We start from the raw sequence: 18,862 nt of genomic DNA, 5'->3' as shown, positions 1-18,862 counted from the left end.
ACTTTTGGGTTAATGCTGGAATGAGCTAAGACTTTGGGGGACTGCTGGAAAGGCATGATTGTGTTTTGAAATGTGAGGACATGAGATTTCAAAGGGGCCAGGGGTGGAATGATATGGTTTGGCTGTGTCCCCACCCCAATCTCATCTTGAACTATAGTTCCCATAATCCCCACATGTGGTGGGAGGGACCCGGTGACAGGTAATTGAATCATGGGGGCGGATTCCCCCATGCTATTCTCATGACAGTGAGTCAGTTCTCACAAGATCTGATGAATTTATAAGGGGCTTCCCCCTTTGCTGAGCTCTCACTCCTCTCCTTGCTCCCAATTTATGAAGAAGGATGTGTTTGCTTCCCCTTCCACCATGATGGTGCATTTCCTGAGGCCTCCCCATCCTTGCTGAATAGTGAGTCAATTAAACCTCTTTCCAGGTTTCCCTTTAAATTAACTAGTCTCAGGTATATCTTTATTAGCAGCATGGGAACGGACTAATAGAAATAATATGTGATGTGGATCCCTTCTGCGGATAGTTAAATAAAACAAAAAAAGAATGTAACATTGTATTACTTATTACTATCTCTTCTAATACTCTGAAAATTTTAAGCAATGACAAAATGCCGTTTTCAGCTGTATCAGTGTTTCTGCAGTTGCAGGCATCATAACATTGTGATATCTAGAACAAATCTTTATACCTAATAACAAACCTAAATATTCCCTTTTAGGCCTTCAAACAATAATTTTATCTTGTAATAAATTATCTTTCTTGTTTCCTCAGATTTAAAATCATGGTCAACTAGACACTTCTCTTTGAATCTGTTTTATTATCCTTATAATAGTTTAATAAATTTTTAGATGGTTTTAAAATACCTAGATAAATTTAAGTAATTTTAATGATTTGAATTCATTTTGCAAAACAATTCCCAGCGTGTGACATAAAAGAAATATTTAACATATATTTTTTAAAGACATGCTATTAACTCAGCTGAAATATTCTCAACACACTTCATTATACGCAAAAGCTCCAAGTGTCCTGAATAAAAATGACTTGCTAATATTCAGTAATATATTATCTCATATTTATATATTTCTTTAATATATTTACATATAACTATCAAATAATTATTCTGGCTATGCTTAGAATTTTAAATTTTACTTGTCTTTCAGATAATACAAAATAATTTCCAAGGCAACTCTCTGAGTATCTGTCTTATCTGATTATATGCATACATAGCTGACATTTGGTGAATATTAATCACATTTTGAAAGAGCAAAAATATATTCTTGTTCATTCTAGGTATTACTGGCTTCTAGATAATTATTGAAAGGAATGATATTTTCTCAAATTCACTGCACAAGAAGATATTCAATGTTTCCCTTCCCATTAAGGTGCTAAATATGCTATCATCTGTAACTCTACCGTAAGTATCACTGCTTTTACAGATGTTTCACTTAACTTTTGCTTTAAACAGGGATGGCTGCTGCTGGTTGGGAAAGCCCAACCTGGTTCTTTAACAAGGTGATATGATTGGTGGTCTTGGTTTTCTGGAATGACAACAAACATCCAAGAAATGAATTATGCTGGAATTCCAGGCATTTCAGGTGGTACTTTGACAATATGTACCAATAAGATGAAAAGGATAGAATTTGTAGAACTCTCTCCAAGTGTGCATGAGAACCATAAAGCACCACTTAATGTGCCTGTCCTCCCATAATGATAAGCATGAGAGAGGCTTCTGAGCCTCTGTTTATGTCTGAATCTATGGGATTTCCAATCACCAAATTCTATAAGGTGTTTTTGTTTTCTCCATCACTGTAGACTTTTATGATCCAGTTCTGCCTATAATAGAGACACTGTTTCATGTAGCAGCAACTCGCAACTTGGTTTTTAAGAGATACATATCTGCACCAAGCTAGATTCACTAGGAAACAAAATTAAAGAGATTTTTATGAAAAAAAATACTTATATGACAAAATGTAATTCTAACAAGTAAATATAGCATTATCCTTTTTTAAAAAAAATCTCTGGAAAGTAAATCTCTGAAAAAAAAAAGGTGCATCAGTAGCATTCCTGTGATACTGGCTAATAGCAAGATGATTATAGAACTTTTGGGGGGATTTTTAAAAAGCAAATGCCAATAGCTCAAAATTGGCCATGAAGCAGGTTCATTGTGCACTGGTTACCAAGGCGTCTAAGTCTCATGACACCAAACACCCACACGCAAAACAAGTTACATAAGTGAGTTTATTACTTACAGATAGACAGGAAGCAACAACAGAAGCCTAAGGTTCATTGTGAGGTAGTCTCCCAAGGCTCAGAAAAGCTGCCTTGGGTGGCCATGTCTGCACATGCCTCACTTGCACTACAGCAGAGGGACCCTAGAAAGCAGCCTGCCCCGGGTTTTATACCCTGGGAAATACAGGACACTCTGGGATAAAGCAATGAAGACATTTTGTTTCTAGAGGACACCGGAACACAGCCCTGACTGTTCTGGCCAGCTTTTCCTTACCTCAGGATGTTACATTCCCAGCACATTCTATAGTGATTGTTGAGAACTACAAGCAAGAAAGAAGAGAGAACTAGGTGGGACCAAAGCTGCCCACAGAAGTGTACTGCAGTCAGTGGTGTGTGAATTTTCACTGTTTGCATTAGTGATTCCAATGGGACCTAATTATTTTATAAGAAAATAAAGTTTCCCACCCCAAACTCCTCTGCAAATGGTTATAGTAATTTAATCATCTTCATTACTGCCCATAATAACTGCCATTGCAGAATGCTAGTATACCAGCAACAAACCAAAGGAAGACTGTAACATGAGATCATAATTTTCATCATAAATCAATCAGACCAACAGAGATTGGAAAGGAATGCAAAGAGTAGTTTTGGAAGATGTTCAAGATCCAATCATAATCAGTAATGGTCTGATTTACTGCATCTCCTGTATGCTTGCTCTCTCATTTAAGTGACCTATGCTTCCTTTTTAAAGTCAACACTGGAAAGATTCCAAATATAGATGACATTTAACAGGAAGGAAGACATAAACAAAACACAAATGGGTACTTGACATCCTTAATGCCCAAGCACATGGGTCAGGGTTCATTAGGTTATTTAATCCAGTCGTGCAAATTAGGTTATGCAGCATCTGAAATAAATCAGACTGAGTGCAAAGAAAATTGAACAATGGCTCTTTAAAAAAATCTTGCCTTGGTATCTTTTTCTCTTTTGTTGATATGCAAGGAACACTTTCTATGCTTATGTTGAAGGTGGATTAAATACAAACTTTAATCCTCTTCCTAAATCATTTATACAACACAAAAATAATATGGAAAAGTATTATGTCGTAGCTAATGGGTTTATAGAAAAATACAGATGAGATACATGTGAAATGGAATTCTATACTGCCAGAATACACCCAAAAGTAAGAAATATCTATCATAATTATATAAGAAGGCAATGAACAGATTATACAGCTAGAACTAAATTAGATACGCAGGTTAAAAACAAGAATAATCTCACCATATTAAGTTCCTTGCACTAAAATTTCAGAGAGTCATTAACAAAATATACAGGTAAGAAAATGTGGCACATATACACCATGGAATACCATGCAGCCATAAAAAATGATGAGTTCATGTCCTTTGTAGGGACATAGATGAAGCTGGAAACCATCATTCTCAGCAAACTATCGCAAGGACAAAAAACCAAACACCACATGTTCTCACTCATAGGTGGGAATTGAACAATGAGAACACATTGAACAATGAGAACACAGGAAGGGGAACATCACATACCAGGGCCTGTTGTGGGGTAGGGGGAGCGGGGAGGGATAGCATTAGGAGATATACCTGATGTTAAATGACGAGTTACCGGGTGCAGCACACCAACATGGCACATGTATACATATGTAACTAACCTGCACGTTGTACACATGTACCCTAAAACTTAAAGTATAATAAAAAATATATATACAGGTAAAAGTTCTAGATTAGGCTTTAGAAATAGATCAACATAGCTTTCAAATATTTTTGAAGTACAACTACTGGAAAGATAGATTAGATTTGGTTTAGTTTTCTCAAAAGGACATGATTTAAGACATGTTACAACTGTGCAAATCTATATTCAATAAAAGAACATTTTAACTATTAGAACTCCATTCAAGTAGAAATTCTGCCTCAAAAATTTAGATGCCTATTTCACAAAGATTCTTGCTGTGGCTAAATGGTCAATGATATTCCTAAGAGTGGCATTCACTGGGTGGAAATTTTGCTTGGGTGAACTCTATGGTCACTTCCAATTTTTAGGTCATTGATGTGTAGATTTAGTGCAAACCTTAAGATCAATTAAAGCCCGTAAGATACAATTCAAAGTCCCATCTTCTGTGAAAACTCAACTTTTCTATATATCGCTTACTATCAGTAATCACTTTAAAATTGAATTCAGATGTATTATAAAACACGGTCTTATAATTACTTATAATTTTATGCCTCAGATAAATCTGAAAACACTGTAAGGACAGAGGTTACTACTTAGTTCATAGCAGGCACTCAATAGAACTTATTGAAGGAAAGCTTTGAGGGATGAGAGAAGAATTGTCTTTTTTTTTTTTTTTTTTTACTTCTCAATCTCCTATACCATAACCAATTTTTCTTTCCTTATTAAAAACAAAACAAACATAAACAAAAAAAGAAATTCCACTCACATAAGGCACAATATATATTCATGATAGTATATAGAGAAGAGCCTTTAAAATTATTACAGCTATAATTTACCTACTGTCATAATATGATGTGGGGAATATAACAATGAAAAAATTCCTGTGTCAAAGACATGTCTGAAATTTCTTTCTCAAAGACATACTTGAATACAAGAGAAACAAACTAAAATCTTCTGAGGAGTGATATACTTAGAAAATAAATGTATCTGAGATTCATGAATTTAAGTTGCTCATTAAGTGGATTTTTGTGTAATTTTAACTATGAGTCTATGCATTTAAAAGTTAATATATTGTTAATTTCAGGCACATATTACAGATTTGCAGGGTAAAAGAAAAAAATAGCTCATAAACGTCTACAGCCAGGAAACTACCTTTAATTAACTTCCAAATATAATTTTAATACTAATGGTTGTTCAGAAATAATTGTCTTTAGATGCTTGACCAATGTAGGATGCATGACTCTAGGTCTAGCCTGTTTAAACTTTAAGATATCAAGTGATAAAGTCTCTGTCTGCTTAGCTTGTGAATCATTATGTGCACTACTAGAAAGCAATAACCCTTAGGATCATCTAGGAACCTTCATGATCCAGGAGCTCGGAATATGGTGTTTGATTATAATCATAACGATAGTAAAGTGCTTGTGTCCCTTCAAAATAATGACTCAACTTTCCCTAACTCCAATACACACTCCACTGATAAGACTATATACTTAATATTTTCAGTTTTTATTAGCTTTGCCTTATTTTTAGAGATCATAAAGAAGGCTTGGAACCAAATCACTGACTTCAAGGAATATAGCCCATACATAGAAACAGCTGAAAGTTACTGTGATTACTCACTTTTGATGCTGCAACGAGTCTCTTGAACTCTTGGAATACATAGCAACAGCTAACAAGTGAACTTTCTTTTTGGTTCTACATAGCACCTAAAGTGATCCAACTGAAGTATTCCTTATATGATATTACTACCTAACCTACTATATAGCAGATGGTTCCCATTGTAATTACAGTCAAATTCAAACTCCTGGCCGAGACCAAAACCCCATGTCATCTGCCTTGCTCTCCACCTCCCCACACTATACACTCCTCTTTTTGCTCACTGCCCCCATCTTTCTATCCAAGAACATGGAAGTTAATCCCAACTCAGGGATTTTGCACTTACTGTTTCCTTTGCCTGGAATACTCTTCCCCAGGATTTCTGTCCTGTAATCCAAGTGAGAGGTGACAGCGTGCTGGCAGTCCTCACAGCCCTCGCTCGCTCTCGGCGCCTCCTCTGCCTGGGTTCCCACTTTGGTGGCACTTGAGCCCTTCAGCCCACCGCTGCACTGTAGGAGCCCCTTTCTGGGCTGGCCAAGGCTGGAGCCGGCTCCCTCAGCTTGCAGGGAGGTGTGGAGGGAGAGGCGCGAGCGGGAACCGGGGCTGCGCGCGGCGCTTGCGGGCCAGCTGGAGTTCCCGGTTGGGCGTGGGCTTGGCGGGCCCCGCACTCGGAGCAGCCGGCCGGCCCTGCCGGCCCCGGGCAATGAGGGGCTTAGCACCCGGGCCAGCAGCTGCGGAGGGTGTACTAGGTCCCCCAGCAGTGCCAACCCACCGGCACTGCGCTCAATTTCTCGCTGGGCCTTAGCTGCCTTCCTGTGGGGCAGGGCTCCGGACCTGCAGCCCGCCATGCCTGAGCCTCCCACCCTCTCCGTGGGCTCCTGTGCCGCCCGAGCCTCCTCCACGAGCGCCACCCCCTGCTCCACGGCGCCCAGTCCCATCGACCACCCAAGGGCTGAGGAGTGCAGGCACACGGCGCGGGACTGCCAGGCAGCTCCACCTGCAGCCCCTGTGCGGGATCCACTAGGTGAAGCCAGCTGGGCTCCTCAGTCTGGTAGGCATGTGGAGAGTCTTTATGTCTAGCTCAGGGATTGTAAACACACCAATCAGCACCCTGTCAAAACAGACCACTGGGCTCTACCAATCAGCAGGATGTGGGTGGGGGCCAGATAAGAGAATAAAATCACGCTGCCCGAGCCAGCAGTGGCAACATGCTGGGGTCTCCTTCCGCACAGTGAGAGCTTTGTTGTTTAACTCTTCGCAATGAATCTTGCTACTGCTCACTCTTTGGGTCCACACTGCTTTTACGAGCTGTAACACTCACTGCGAAAAGTCTGCAGCTTCACTCCTGAAGCTAGCAAGACCACGAGCCCACCGGGAGGAACCAACAACTCCAGACGCACGGCCTTAAGAGCTGTAACACTCACCACGAAGGTCTGCAGCTTCACTCCTGAGCCAGCGAGACCAGGAACCCACCAGAAGGAAGAAACTCCGAACACATCCGAACATCAGAAGGAAAAACTCCAGACGGGCCACCTTAAAAGCTGTAACACTCACCGCGAGGGTCCGCGGCTTCATTCTTGAAGTCAGTGAGACCAAGAACCCACCGATTCTGGACACACAAGTACCAGCTTAAATGCTGTCTCCTCAAAGAGGTCATCTCTGACAACACACATTCACCCATTTGTCTTTGTTTTATTCTCTTCATAACATTTATCACTATCAGAAATTATTTTAAGTATTGATTTACTTGAGCAGCTGTTTATTATCCACCTCTGCTTCCTCAAGTTTTGTGAGGACAAGTATCTTTATCTGTTTTGTTTATCAATGTATTTCCAATACCTTGAGTGCCTGGCAAACAGTTGGCACAAAATTAGTGTGTGTTTAATAAGTGAATGCAAAGGAATGAATATCTAAAGGCAAAAATATTCAGTCACTTAGACCCTAGCACGTAATCGTCACTGAGTGAAATAATCATCTACATATATCCTCTAGGGGAAAAAAAAAGCATTACTTTAAAATGAAATATGAAAATTAACAGAGATAAATTCTGGTCAAATGGGTAATATAGAAAAATATTTTTGAATTTTTTACAAAATTTTATAAATTTTTTAAAAACTTTATTAAAAATTTTCCCCAGCTTTATTGAAATATTGACATAAAAATTATGTATATTTAAGGCATATTGTGTGATGTTTTGATATATAGATACATTGTCAAATTGTTACCACAATGAAGAAAATTGACATATTCATCACCTCACATAGTTGACTTTTCTTGTATGTGGTGATGAGAATGTTTAAAATCTACTCCCTTAGGATCACGTAAGTCCAGAAGTGCAAGGCTGCAGCAAGCCAAGATCATGCCACTGCACTCCAGCCTGTGTAACAAAGTGAGATTCTGTCTTAAAAATAAACAAATAAAATAAAATATGCTGTCTTAGCAAATTTAAAGTATATCATACAGTATTACTAACCATAGTCACCATGCTGTACATTAGGTCTCCAGACTTGATACATCCTCATAACTGAAACTTTGTACTCTTTGTCCAACATCTCCCCATTTCTCCCACTCAACCAGCCCCTGACAACGATCATTCTACTCTCTGCTTCTATGAGTTCAACTTTTTTATATTCCATATATAAGTGAGAGCAAGCAATATTTAGTCTTTTTATGCCTGGCTTGCTTTACTTAGCATAACATTCTCCAAGTTCATTCATGTTGTCACAGATGACAGGATTTCCTCCTTTTTTAAGGCTGAATAATATTCCATTGTATGCTATTTTATATATCCATTCATCCATCTATGGACACCTAGGTTGACATCGTATCTTGGCTATTTTGAATAGTGCTACAATTAGCACAGAAGTACAGATATCTCTTTGAGATACTGATTTCATTTCCTTTGGCTGTAAACCCGGAAGTGAGATTGCTGGGTTATATGCTAAGTCTATTTTTATTTTTTTTGACAAAACTCCATGCTGTTTTCTCTAATGACTGTACTAATTTACATTCCCACCAACAGTGACAAGGATTTCCTTTTTCTACATCATCAGCAACACTTACCTTTTGTCTTTTTTATAGCAGCCATTTTGACAGGTGTGAGGTGCTATCACATTTGCATTTTCTCGGTGATTAGCAACCTTGGGTATTTTTTCATATACTTGTTGGCCATTTGTATGTCTTCTTTTGAGATATCTATTTTGGTCCTTTGTCCATTTTAAAAATTGGGTTATTTGTTTTCTTGCTATTGAGTTGTTTGAGTTCCTTATATATTTTGGAAACTGACCCTTTATTGGATGTGTAGAGTTCACAAATATATTTTTCCATTCCGTAATTGTCTCTTCACTCTACTGAGTCTTTTTGTTGCTATTCAGAATCTTTTTAGTTTGGTGCAATCTCATTTATCTGTTTTTGCTTTATTGACTCTGCTTTTGGTGTCATATTCAAAATATCATTGCCAAGGTAAAAGTCAAGAAGCTCTTTCCCTATGTTTCTCTGATACTTTTACATTTTTAGGACTTACATTTAAGTCTTTAATCTATTTTGATTTAATTTTGTTTTTTACAAGGTATGAGATAAGGGTCCAATTTTCTTCTGGGCATGTGGATATCCAGCTTTTCCATCCCCTCTTTGTGTGTTCTTGGCACTTTTGTGGAAGATCAATTGACCTTGGATGCGTGAATTTATTGCTGAGCTCTCTATCCCATTCCAATAGTACACTGCTATTTTGATTATTATAGCTTTGCAGTATATTTTGAAATCAAGTACTATGAAGGCTCCAGCTTTGTTCTTTTTGCTCAAGATGACTTTGGCTATGCAGTCTTTTATGGTTCCATATAAATCTTACAATTGTTTTCTATTTTTGTGAAAAATGTCATTGAAATTTTGATAAAGAATGCCTTGAATCTGTAGATAGTTTTGGGTAGCACGGACATTTTAACAATATTAATTCTTTCAATCCATAAACGTGTGATAGGTTTTCATATATTTGTGTCTTCTGCAATTTCTTTTACCAATGTTTTATAGTTTTTAATGTATAAGTTATTCAGGAATTTTTTTTGCTACTGCAAATGAGATTTTATTTCTTTTTTCAGGTAATTTGTCATTAGTGCATAGAAACTCTACTAGTTTTTGTATGTTAATATAGTATTCTTCAACTTTACAGAATTCAATCCCACATGGACCAGCCTGCCACTGGGGCAGGCCTGGAGACTGAATCTACAGTAGCTAGCCTGATGTCAGCATTCACTGGGGCAGCCTCAGGCTGGGGGGGTTCCTGTTGAAGACCAGGGCTCATCTCTCTTTCTTTCCCCAAGTAGATGGTACCTCTCTCCTTCCTGTGCTGCCTGGGGTTGAGGAGAAGTGGCACAGGTAATGTAAAACTATACTTTCTCTCCTCTTCAATGCATCTTCTTATCTCTGTGCTCTAGCCAGATACTGTAATCTCTCATTTAGATCCCTTAGGAATTGTGAAGGTGTTTTCATGCTTGGATGATTATTGTGCTCAAGCTGATGTTTCTGTCAAGGGATGAGTAGTAGAAACTCCTATTCTATTAATATCATCTTACATACATCACTCAGTTGTTACCTTCTTGAAAGTTTTTGTGGTCATTGATTTGAGATGCTAAGCTCAATACAATACTAATAAGACACATTTCCTAAATTTCAAGACTAGGTTAGCTTAAATGTATTAACAGCTTTATAGAAGGATTGTCAAATATTCACAGAAGGGTTGTTTTTCTCTCCATCCTTGGCTCTCTGGGAGGAGGCGGTACAGCATGGTGGTTAGGTATATGGACACTGGAATCAGAGGTCATTGTTTTTTTCTCTGCTAACCAGAACAGTGACCTATGTGAGTTGCTTTACCTCCCCAATTCTTCTTCATCTGACATCATATAGTACTTGCCTCACGACTGCGTTGTGGGCTTAAATGAAGTAACTTAAGTGAAGTGCTTAAGACATTTTTGGTACATTATGAGCACACTAAAGGCATTAGCATCTATTATTAAAATATAGAGAATAATATATTTTATATTAAAGTAATATAAAGAGTTCCTGAAATAAAGTTTGAATAAAGAGTTTAGATTTTACATGAGGATTTTATTTTAACTCAAGAAAAAACAGGCTGATTCCATCACTTTAGTCTCCTTAAAAAGCAGTTCATTGCACATGCTGAAACACTGCCATTAGGTTTACATCTCTCAACCAAGGATGATCAGGCTGTGGTCCCTCTCCTGCATTAGGGCCAAGCAAAGGTTGTGGAATGACAAATGGTAAACACCAGCTCTAGCAGAATTGCTTTGTCTGTCTACCCATGAGCTCAATAAACCAAAAAGAGCTTTAAAAAATTATGCTTTTGAAACTGATTCACAAGTGTTTGGTTAACGATCACCAGCAGAGATGATGCACAACAAAATGCCCCCAGGGAGCACTGGTAATTTTTCAGTGGATGCTCAGGAGCTGACAGGAGGAAAGCACTACATAAATTTATGTGCAAAAGCACTAGGTCACAGCCAGATAGAATCTGGGATTGTAGGGAAAAATACCCACACTTAAATGTATGCCCCCAAACCTGGTGAGAAAGTAAATATAAGAAGTCATGTATCTTCCCCTGATACTCATCTCCCAAAGTCTGAAGTGCCCAGAACCAACTTTATAAATATTAAAATATTATTTTTAAAAAGATGTAATTGGGATGTAGGGACTAAAAAACAGACCCCAACTTTGTATACTTACACTTTTAGAAACTAAAAAATGCAACAGAATATTAACAAAGAATTTCTGGATGTGATATTACAAGCAGGTTTATTTCTTACTTGTAATGTTTTGTTTATTCCAAATTATCTGTAGTGTACATATATAATTTTTATAATAAGCAAAACTACAAACATTATTTTAAAATCTTACATCAAGCTTATAAGTCAGGCAGGCAATGTTTATTCCATTAATTTTTATTTATTTATTTCATTTTTATTGCTTTGCTTTTTAAAAATAATTCCAACTTTTATTTTAGAATCAAGGGGTACATGTATAGGTTTGTTGTATACATTGGTATATTGCATGATGCTAAGGTTTGGGGTACAAAAGATCCCATCACCAACATAGTGAGCATAGTAGCAATAGTTTTTCAACACTTATTCCCTTCTCTCTCTCCCCACCAGTAGTCCCATGTGTCTATTGTTGCCCTCTTTATGTCATAAATATTCAATATTTAGCTCCCACTTATAAGTGAGAACATGTGGTATTTTGTTTTCTATTTCTGCATTAATTCACTTACAATAATAGCCTCCAGCAGCATCCATGTTACTGCAAAGGACATGGTTTCATTATTTTTAAGGGTGTATAGTAATCCATGGTGTATATGTACCATATTTCCTCTATCCAATCCACCATTGATGGGCACCTAGGTTGATTCCATGTTCTTGCTTGTAAGTAGTACTGCGATGAGCATAGGAGTGCATGTGTCTTTTTGGTAGAATATTTTTATTTGGGTATGCGCCCAGTAATGGATTGCTGGGTTAAATGGTAGTTCTGTCTTAAGTTCTTCGAGAAATCTCCAAACTGCTTTCCAAAGTGGCTGAATTAATTTGCATTTCCACAAACAGTGTATAAGTGTTCTTTTCTCTGAAGCCTTGCCAACATCTGTGTTTTGACTTTTTGATAATAGCCATTCTCACTGGTGTGACATGGTATCTCATTGTGGTTTTGATTTGCATTTCTCTGATGATTAGTGATGTTAAGCATTTTTTTAATATGTTTATTGGTCTTTTTTGTATGTCTTCTTTTGAGAAGTGTCTGTTCATTTCTTTAGTCTTTTTAATGGGGTTATCTGTTTTTGGCTTGTTGAATTGTTGCAGTTTCTATAGGTTATCTGTTTACTCTGTTGATATTTTCTTTTGCTGTACAGAAACTCTAGTTTAATTAGATCCCACTTGTCAACTTTTGTTTTTAGATATGGGTATTTATTGCCAGATACTACTTTCTCATCATTGTTACCTGTGATAATCTTACTTTCATCATAAAGTTTGTTTTCATTAAACTTATGTGTCAACTTAACTGGGCCATGGGATGCCTGAATATTTGGGTAAACATCATTATGGATGTGTCTGTGAGGGTGTTTCTGAGTGAGATAAACATTTGAATCTATACACTGAGTGGAACAAATTTCCCTCCCTACAGTGGGTGGGCATCATTTAATCCATTGAGGATCTGAATTTTTTAAAATAAGTTTCAATAATGGAGAATTTGCTCTTTCCCTGTTCCTGACTGTCTTTGAGGGGGGATATCAGTCTTCTCCTGCCTTCAGACTAAGACTTGGACTTGTACTTACATCATTAGCTCTCCTGAGTCTCCAGCTTGTCGACTACAGATCTTGGGACTTCGCAGCCTCCATGACTGCATAAGCCAATTCATACACACACACACACACACACACACACACACACACACACAGAGAGAGAGAGAGAGAGGAAATTTCATGTACATGAAATTTTCATACACACAGACACATGAAATCTCCTATTGCAGCAGTCCCCAGTATTTCAACTTTTTGGCACCAGGGATTGGTTTTGTGGAAGACAATTTTTACATGAACAGCTTGGCTCGCGGGTGGGGGTCGCGGGTTGGGTGCCGGGATGAGGGGATGGTTTCAGGATGAAACTGTTCCACCTCAGATCATCAGGCATTGGTTAGATTCTCACAAGGAGCATGCAACCTAGAGTTGACGATAGGGTCTGTGCTCCTATGAGAAGCTAATTCAGCTGCTGATCTAATAGGAGGCAGAGCTCAGAAAGTAATGCTTGCTAGCCTGCCACTCACCTCTTGCTGTGCAGCCCAGTTCCTAACAGGCCATGGACTGGTACTGGTCTGCAGCCTCGGGGTTGGGGACCCCTGTCCTGTTGGTTCTATTTCTCTAGAGAACCTAGGATAATAGAAATTCCAAAGTAGTAAGGGCGAAGATTAGTTTATCTAATCTTTGTTCTATCCTTAGTCATTCATTCATTTATCATGTGCTTGGTTTGGCCTGCCTAAGGACTCTTCTGGGCTAGAGAATACAAAGATAAAGCTGAAAACATCAGTCCTCAAGGAGTTCTCAATCTGGGAATGAGACTATGTGGATGATAAGGTAAACAATTATAATACAGGGAAGCAAATACACAGGTACATACAGATAATGGAATCCTATTAAAATAGGTAATAATGAGAGTCAAAGAAGGCTCTTAGGGGAAATGAGTAAAGGAGTCTTGAAGGTTTCTAGAAATTCTTCAGGTGAACCAAACTAGGAAAAGTCATCATAGAGAACTTGGAAACCTGTCTTAGGTAGACAAATGTGAAACAATAATTTTCTTTGTTTCTAGTAAACATGCTCTTGTTTCTATTCAAGCTAAAAGGAAGAAACCTAGGAAATGGTTGGAGAAAAAAAGTACTAAAAGCAAAAATTCATGTACCAGTTAATAGGACACACAATGAGCTACCAAGCGATGAATGACAGCTGTTAAATTAGGAGCCGTATAAACATGAGTAGAAAATAGATGTGCAGATTCTCCTTGACTGATGATGGGGTCACATCCTGATAAACCCATCACAAGTTGACAATATAAATTGAAAATACATTTGAAGCTGGCAACACAGCAGACAACCTCAAACTTATTACCATTCAACATATGTTTTTATGACTTTACGATGGTGCAAAAGTACTATTCTTTTGGTAGAAAGTCTAACCTCATAATAAGACATAAGGAGCTCCTCGAATTAACATGGGGTCACTTTCCTGATACATTCATTGTAGAGTCAAAAAATATGGGTTAAACCATCATAAGCCGAGGATTGTATGTACAGGAAAAAGAGAATAAGAAATGCTAATTAGATAATCTCAAGCAAATGGGGATGATACTAGCAAAAGAAAAATAGTCAAAATGATCTATGCAAATTATTAAAAGGTAAAATGGAAAAGAGGGATAGAAGTGAATAGAAAGGGAAAAAAAAGGTTTTCCACATGGGCAACTAGAAAGCGGTAAAGATTGGCCTTGGCAGGACTAGCTAGAACAGAAAGAATGTATTTTTTAAATACAATGTATTTTCTTTTCTTCTTCATGAAGTGAATAGAACTACAAAAAAAGAAAAAGGCATTAGTGCAATTGAAGCAACAAAAGAGACAGAGAAAAGGAAAGAGAAGCAAGAGGAGGTGAGCTGGCTGTCCATTCAACATTAGTCACAGTTTGGTGACTCCAGAGGATTGTGAGCTTAACTCTCCGTATTCTCTTATGTCTGTCAAGTGGAAACTGTAGTAGTTATAAAAATGGCAGATGTGAGAACTGCAGAAATAATTTTTAGGTTTTTTTAAAGGTGTCCAATATGATAGTCACAAACCAAGTTTTCTAAAATAAAAGCAGAAGAAGTTATGCTGTGAATGTGAAATAATATGATGCAGAGTTTAAGCACAAAGACAATTATCACAAATCCTGGTTTCTTACTTCCTAGATGTATGACATGTATAACCTCTCTGTTACCAGTTTTTCCTTTATAAAATGGCTATAGCAATACCGTTTAAAGAATTGTGTCAGGTGACAATAATAAAAGAGTCTACTTCATAGTGTTGTTAATACGTAAAAAGGATTTCAAACTGTGACTAACACACGGTGAAATGATTTAAAGGTTATTGTATTATTATTGCTCTTGACTAGGAATTAACTTCATGGCCTCAGAGAGTTAGATGAACCCCTGCTCTTTTGAATTCCCTTTGTGATCTTAAACAAATTATTTAGCCACTCCAGACTTCAGTATCCCATCTGAAGATGTGAGAGTTAAATTAAATGTGCACATGTAGAGTTATGAATATAAAATCTGCCTTCTCCCATATATCCCTTTAAATTTGGAGCAAAAGGATGTCATCAGAGATGGTATAATTCCTACAGGGTAGCACCATGCATATCCAGTGTTGTTTCTCTTGTATTGCAAGCTGAGCTTAGGCTTTGTACAATTATGGCAAAATCTATTATGCTAAAAAAGATCAAGGACAAGGCCATTTGGACAGGAAAAGCTTCCTTTCCTTAATGCAAATACAGACTGAATTATTTCTGAGTAAACATGATACCTCGTAAGAAAATCAGTCATGGCTAATTTACAGGGGAGTATTTCAGTGAGAAGTCTGAACTAGAACTGAACACTCAGAACTTTTAGAGCCCAGTGCATTGCACAGAGCTTGTTATGATGAAGCAGAGGAGACCCCCTAGAAGTGCCCATCTTAAGATACCACTTAAGTTTGCAGGATACTGAAATACATCAGGAAGATAAGTTTTCTCTTTCTGTGGGGAGAAATAGAGTTTCCCAAAGGAGAAGGGAGGGGCACCTGATAGAGGCATTTTGAGAGACGGATGCCTGTTGGGAAAAAAGGAACTTGGGGAGGAAGACAGTGAAGATGAAAGAAGCTCCTTCTTGGCGTGACTTCTTGACCATGATCCTATCAGTGAACCTTCCACGACTTGTAAGGCTTGTGGTGACAGTGCATGCAACGATATTGAAGGAGAAGTTTAAATAAACACTTTTCAGCACAGTTCTATGGGACTTATCCAAGAAATGTGCATACTCTTCAATCGAATAATCACATATCTAAATACCTGTCATGTACAGATATACATATGTAGAAGAATGTGTGAGGGTTTTCACTGCAGCATGGTTGTAATTGTGAAACAAGGAAATGATTTATTCTTCTATTAAGATGAGAATAGTTATGAAAGCTAAGAATATTGACAATATGAAATAATATTTAGAAAATTTTTACTGTATTAACATAAACTCTCTGAGCCTTTCACAACAGCAAAAATGCAACCACTAAAATCATGTTTTGATGAATGCTTAATGATATAAAATACATAAGTAAATACACAGGTATGCATATATATGCAAAAGCAAGCATTTTTACAAGATTACATAATACAGTATACTCTCAGCTATGTAAAAAATACATAGAAAAAAATGTAATATACATCGACAATATTGCTTATGTTGCTTCTGAGTGAGAAGCTACTGATTGATTTTTCTGTTTATTTTTCCTGCTCCTAGAGATACAAGCCTCCTGGGTGATAAGAAAGACAGAGAAGCATTTTTCATAGAGAGTTGCCAGGATTGCTCAGCATCCAGATCAACCATGAAAGGCACCAGGAGAATGAACATCTGCCTTTTTCTTGTCCATGATTCTTCTACATAATGCTACTGAAGCGAAGATATTCTTTAATTGTAGAAACAAGAAGAGAAGCAAATATATTACTAGTATCCAGAAGCTCCTTCACAGTTTTCAGATAATGCTAATGAGCTAGTTCCTGGTGTGTATCACAAACTTCTCCCAAATTCTTCCCCCAAACATTCCTTCATGGTGGAGCTAATTAGACTATTGCAGCTCCACCTTTCATTACTGCTTGTATTTTGTAGAAATTAGTGCATATGTCATGGGCCTAGGGAGACATCCATTGCAGGGAAATGGGAGTAGGGCATTCCCAGTTTTAGCTATAATTGAAAATTATTCTTAGGGACCAAAATGCCATTGAATAATTCTGCCTTTTCTCCTCCTTGTTCTCTCTCTCTCTCTCTGTCTCTCTCATATCTATCTTCTTTCTTTCTTTCTTTCTTTCTTTCTTTCTCTCTCTTTACTAAGTCTGGAAACCCTTAGAGTTTCTCTTGAATATATCAAGCTAATTATTTTTATTTCTATTCACTACCTTTCATGCATTTCCTACTTCCAATAATCCTTTTTTATTAAATCTCCCAATCCAAGTCCACCCTCACTCAAAAGTGACCTTCCCAGAGTAGGGTGTACAACGCGGAGTCCACATAAACATCTCTATACTTCTAAGTTTTATGCCAAGAGCATGCTTATTTTAATAAGCAAAAAACAAGTAACAATGAAGAAAATAATCATAAAATAAAAATCCAAAAAAATAGAATAACAGAAGGTTTTCCTCAGAATTAAAAATAAACCTATTTTTATGCAGACATAAAATGAAAAAGTCTTTTATGCACAGATGTGTGAACCGGGACTATAGCTGGGTAATCAAATGGAAATAAAAGACAGTTTTTCTTACTTTAAGTCATTTCACTAACAAGCCTACCGAATGCATTTGGAAACAATCTTTCATTGATCATTTTCTATTATTAATTATGGATAAGCAGAGATTTTTCAAAAGCCCCTGAACCTGCTTAGCTTGTACAAAGATGCCACAAATCAGAGCCCACGGGTTACAGGAATTATTGATCCTTCTATAAAACGATCATGCAATCTCCTTCCTGAATCCAGTAAAATACTGATTAATAGGCTGAAAAGACATCACTATAGTATTAATCCAAGTACTGAATTGAACAATCAGTGGGCAATCTTTAGTTTTCTCCTTATGTTAATGGTAGTTCAAACAACAACTTTGTATTATGTATTTTTCTATTTTATGTTTTTCTTGCAATTATAACATGTTTCAGAAAGTTTTTCTAGCATCTCACCATCCATAAAAATTCTCTCAGGAGGAGGAAGAATTTTCCTTGTGACAATTTCAGAGATATTCTTGTTTTTAGATAGAATTTTTAATAAACTCTAACAATTTCCTGACTGAACTTCAGCTGGTACCCCTCCTTTTTCTTTTTTCTTTCTTTCTTTCTTTTTTTTTTTTTTTTTTTTTTTGTCTGAGACAATGAGTCTTGCTCTGTTGCCCAGGCTGGAGTGCAATGGCGCAATCTCAGCTCACTGCAACCTCCGCCTCCCAGGTTCAAGCGATTCTCCTACCTCAACCTCCAGAGTAGCTGGGATTACAGGCTTGCGCCACCACGCCCAGCTAAGTTTTGTATTCTTGGTAGAGACGGGGTTTTATCATTTTGGCCAGGCTGGTCTCCCTCAAACTTTTGACCTTACATCCACCTCGGCCTCCCAAAGTGCTGGGATTACAGGCGTGAGCCACTGCACCCGGCTCCTAGTTTCTTTTTCTAGATGTTTTAGCAAACACCTACTTAAGTGTCTGCTACATTATTTCTAAAACAATATTCATTTTATATTTGGTCCTTTATATTGCGTCTTCAAATGAAGCTGAATTCTGTGAAGACTTTCCAGCTATATGGCTGTTTCCTCTGTTTCCTTGATATTCTGTGTATTCTAGTCCCTATAACAGATTTTGCATTTATACCACTACACTAAATAGTTCTTCTCAGACATTTATATGGATTTTGTGCCTATTGGGGGATAAATTCACTGCAATGAGGCAAATACCAGGTAACACACTCTATTTAACATTACAAAAATGCTTACGGGCATGTTAAATGAAGTTCTATGGAACAGCAATTGTATATTGCCTTTTGGGGT

The 18,862-nt window shown here is 37.4% G+C and overlaps 1 long non-coding RNA gene across 1 annotated transcript; it reads left to right on the top strand.

The window, feature by feature from the left end:
• The first annotated feature begins 301 nt into the window (after positions 1-301).
• Positions 302-18,118, top strand: LOC134759020 (uncharacterized). Its single transcript, XR_010134867.1, has 3 exons — positions 302-405; positions 1,294-1,417; positions 16,588-18,118. It is a non-coding gene; the product is annotated as an uncharacterized lncRNA (long non-coding RNA).
• Positions 18,119-18,862: the final 744 nt, after the last annotated feature.

The sequence above is a fragment of the Gorilla gorilla genome, chromosome 7 (genome assembly GCF_029281585.2).
Source record: "Gorilla gorilla gorilla isolate KB3781 chromosome 7, NHGRI_mGorGor1-v2.1_pri, whole genome shotgun sequence".
Classification (NCBI taxonomy): domain Eukaryota; kingdom Metazoa; phylum Chordata; class Mammalia; order Primates; family Hominidae; genus Gorilla; species Gorilla gorilla.
The sequence above is the reverse complement of the archived record's forward strand: the minus strand, read 5'-3'. Positions and strand labels throughout refer to the sequence as shown.